The sequence below is a fragment of the Psammomys obesus genome, unplaced genomic scaffold (genome assembly GCF_907164565.1).
Source record: "Psammomys obesus unplaced genomic scaffold, mPsaObe1.curated_primary_1811, whole genome shotgun sequence".
Taxonomy (NCBI): domain Eukaryota; kingdom Metazoa; phylum Chordata; class Mammalia; order Rodentia; family Muridae; genus Psammomys; species Psammomys obesus.
In genome coordinates, this window is record NW_026590669.1 from 1 (window position 1) to 4,330 (window position 4,330).

At 47.2% G+C, this 4,330-nt stretch overlaps 1 pseudogene; it reads right to left on the bottom strand.

Moving 5' to 3' along the window:
- Window positions 1-4,229: 4,229 nt before the first annotated feature.
- On the bottom strand, window positions 4,230-4,330 carry LOC129677593 (U6 spliceosomal RNA; annotated as a pseudogene).

The following is a 4,330-nucleotide window of genomic DNA, read 5'->3' on the forward strand; positions in this document are numbered from 1 at the left end:
TTCTCCACTGAGCAACACAAGAGTCTGGTTGTGTCCAAGAGAAAGGCGCTGGAAGGAAATGGCAGCAGGACACAGGGTTACACGATCTGGGGCCCTCTACTCTGCACAGCCAGTCCCACAGTGACTGAAGTGACTCAGGCCAACACGACTTAGATCCACATGGTCATACCCGGGGCCAACTCAATCTTCTTCTCCCCAGCCTAAAAGGTTTGACTCTCTCAGGAAAACACAGGTTCCTGGGAGGGGGAAGACAATGAAGCTAATGGGAACATTCATTTGCTGAATACCTTAAATGTCAGGCAGGCATGCACTAGAATGCAGATTAAAAGGTAAGTTAAGTAGGCTGGAGAAACAGGCCTGTGGACCATGTAACATGAGCTCTGCACCAGTTTTTGCTAAGTTCTAAAAGTGGTGATTGGCTTTGCCTAGGCAGAGGTGGGAAAGATGTCAGAGTGGAGAGCAACCAGCAGAAAGCATAAGGAAAGATTGACAAAGCCCGCCAGACAGGGAAGGCAAGGTCAGGTGTGGGAGAAGTGTGGGCCTACAGCTGCAGTGTCTAGGGGGGAGACACTCCAGCAAGCCACGTCCCAACAGCAATGAGCTGCCAAGCACAGAGTGAGGGCTGAACAGCTGAAGGTTCCCAAACAGAGGAAGTCATTATCAAATTTGTATTGTAGACTGCTGACAGCCCTTGAAAGATGGATTCTCTAATTACACGCACGACTGATGGCCAGGCCTGGAAGATTTCTTCAGAATCCACGGAGCCCGGGCTTGGCTACTCCCTGCTCTAGAACTGCATCCTTGGAAGATGAAGAGCTATCTCGTGGCCACCCCTTCCTCACATGCTTGTGTCCAAAATAAACTCTCCTTAGCATTCTTTTGGCTAGAGTTCTTATTTGCTCATCCCATAGCCTATTCTGATTAGCAGAGCCATCCCTGGAGCCTCCAGAGAGTCCCATGAACACAGACAGAGCCCTCAGGATCCCAGCAGATGGGAGACGGGCTCCTCCTAAGCAATCTCTCTCTCCTGCCATGTGTGTATCTACAGACAAGACCGAGGACTTGAGAGTATTTTCTGGGGGACTTCTGTGACAATAAGCTTGGTCAAGCAAACAAAAACAACTGTGTATGTCCCACAGAGCAGGCCAGCTGGAGCTTTGTTCATTTACTGATGATGGCACAGCAGGAGCCGGAAGGGCTCTGGAATTCTATATTCTAGGACAATAAAACGTCCTCCAGGAGTGGCACCCAATACAGGAGTACAACAATGACCTCCAGGGCATGAGTTCTTCTTAGCATGATTTAAGAGGCTGGGGAGCTGGCTCAGTGCTTAATAGCACATATTGCTCTTCCAGAGGACCTGAGTTTAATTCCCAGCATCTATGTCAGGTGGCTCAGAACTTCTTATAACTCCAGGTCCAAGAAGGTCTGATACCTCTGACCTCCTCAGAATCCTGCATTTAGTACACATATACCCTGCTCCCAACACACATAGATATAAATTAAAATAATTTCTAAAATCTTTTTAAAAATCATGGATTAGAGGCACCAGTTCCCCTCTACATTGGAAGCCAGAACTTAACTGAAATGCCTCTACTATCTTGGGACCATTCCTGTCCTACCAGCACAGCACTGGTGTCTAGGAAGTGCCTCTGCCCTTCCTCTGGCCTTAGCTGGATGAGGGACAAGTCATGTCCAGTTTCGATTGCAGGTTTTCTCAGCATGGTTGGGTTTCATGGAGGATCACTGCGAAGGATCAGTGATGGAAAGGGAAACCCTTCCTTCTTCTAATTGATTGATTGATTTACAATTCAGCAGAACTTCCTTTCTTTCTTCCCCTCATGGTTCCTTCTTCATCCTCCTTCCCTCTCCCTTTTTTCTTCAGAGAAGGGGAGATTTCATATGGGTTTCAAGTTGCCCTGGCATGTAAGGTAGAACCAGGATCATTTTCTTTCACTAGGGCTAGACAAGGCTTTCCAGTTATGGAGAAGAGATTGGAGAGCAGGCAACAGAGTCAGAGGCAGCCCCTACTCCTGCTTTTTGGAGGTTTCACATGAGGACCTAGCTGTACATCTGTTAGACATGTTTGTTGAGGGAGGGGTGGCTAGGTCCTTCCAATGGCTACTCTCTGGTTGGTGGTTCAGTCTCTGTGAGCCCCTATGGGTTTAGCCTCTTTGATTTTGTAGGTTTTCTTGTGTCCTTGACTTCTCTGGTTCTTTGAATCCTTCCTTCCCCTCTGCAAGAACATTCCCCACACTCCACCTTATGTTTGGCTGTAGGTCTCTGCATCTGTTTGCATTAGCTGCTGGGTGAAGCCACTTAGATGACAGTTATGCAAGCCTCCTGTCTGCAAGGATGGCACAATATTGTTAAAAATGTCAGTGGGGGACTCTCTCTCATGCCATGTGACTCAAATTGGATCATTAGTTGGTTGGCTGGATTGAAGCTTCTGTGTGTGGGTTGGCATCCCAGTCCCTCCACTGGAAGTTCTCCTGGGCTGCAGGAGGTAGCCAATTGAGACTCCGTGGCCCATGCTGCTAGGACTCACAGCTAAGCTCACCACCATATACCCCCAGGAGCCTCCCCTGACCCAAAGATGTGCCCCCCCGCCAATTTCCAGTCTTTTCCTAGACCTCCCCACACTTCTCCCCAGTCCTGATCCCCACCCCCATTTTCTTCCCCACCTTCTCTGCCACCCACACACTTCATCACCGTCCATCTACTTCAGATGCCTATTTTATCTCTCCTTCTGAGTGAGATTCCAGCGACCTCCCTTAGGCCCTCCTTGTAACTTAGCTTCTTTGGCTCTATGGATTCTGGGATGGCCATCCTGTGCTTTATGGCTAATATCCACTTCTAAGGACATGCATACCATACATGTCTTTCTGGGTCTGGGTCACCTCACTCAAGATGATATTTTCTTTTTTTTTTCATTAAGTGTTTATTTTTTAATATTAGTTTCAGCTCATTAACTTTGTAACCCAGCTGTAGCCCTCTCCCTCATTCCCTCCCAATTCCACCCTCCCTTCCTCATCTCCTCCCTGTCCCTTTCCAAGTCCACTGATAGGGGAGGTCCTCCTCCCCTTCCATCTGACCCTAGCTTATTCTAGGGTCAGTATCTTCAGGTCCAGTATCTTCAGGACTGGCTGCAAAGTCCTCCTCTGTGGCCTAGCAAGGCTGTTCCTCCCTCGAGGAAGCGGGGAGGTCCAAGATCAAGCCATGGTGTTCATGTCAGAAATTGTTGCTGCTCCCCTTACTAGGACACACACTTGGATACTGAGCTACCCTGGGCTACATCAGAGCAAGGGTTCTAGGTTATATCCATACATGGTCCTTGGTGGAGTGTCAGTCTCAGAAAAGACCCCTGTGCCCAGCAACATTTGGTCCTTGTGGAGCTCCTGTCCTCTCCAGGTCATTCTAACTCCCCCTTTTTTCATATGATTCCCTGCACTCTGCCGAAGGTTTGATTATGAGTCTCAGTATCTGCTTTGATACACTGCTAGGTAGAGTCTTTCAGATGCCTTCTGTGATGGGCTCCTGACCTGTTACTTGTTTTCTCCTACATCCAATGTCCATTCCATTTGTCTTTCTAAGTGAGGATTGATCATCTTAACCCGGGTCCTCTTTCTTGTTTATCTTCTTTAGGTGTACAGATTTCAGTATGTTTATCCTATGTTATAGGTCTAGTACCCACTTATCAAAAAATATGGACCGCCTCACGAATTTAGGTTGTCATCCTTGTGCAGGGGCTGTTGGTATAATGTTCTTTTAAAATGTATATGCCTTACCCTTGTTAATTCAAATGCTGATTTCCCCACCCCCAACTCTCTGGTTTCAATCCGGATATTGTAAGCATCCTGTCTCAGCTCTTGTGTAAACAGGACAAAATAAAGCAACTAGATACAATGTTGTGCAATGGGAGGAGCCAGAGGATAGGAAAGAGGGGAGGAGCTAGAGGGCAGGAAATGAGAGGGAGGAGAAGGGTTGAGGAGGAGTGAGAAAGCAGAGCTGGAGGGAGATCTTGGAGGACGTGGAGCATGAACCAAACCTAAGATTACAAAAAGCAAGTATAATGTGGGAAATCTAAATGTTAGGAAACTGAGGGCTTGGAGGTTTAGGAGGGAGTAAATATTGCCCAGCATTGTGTTCTAGGTTAACTAAAAACCCAGTCTCTGTGTGGTGATTTGGTTATACAGCTGTTTAAGATTAACAGCAAGCTTTACTAGATGATAAACCAATAGTAAATATTAATCACCGCCTACAACAAGGGGCCATGCTAATCTTCTCTGTATCATTCCAATTTTAGTATATGTGCTGCCGAACTGAGCTC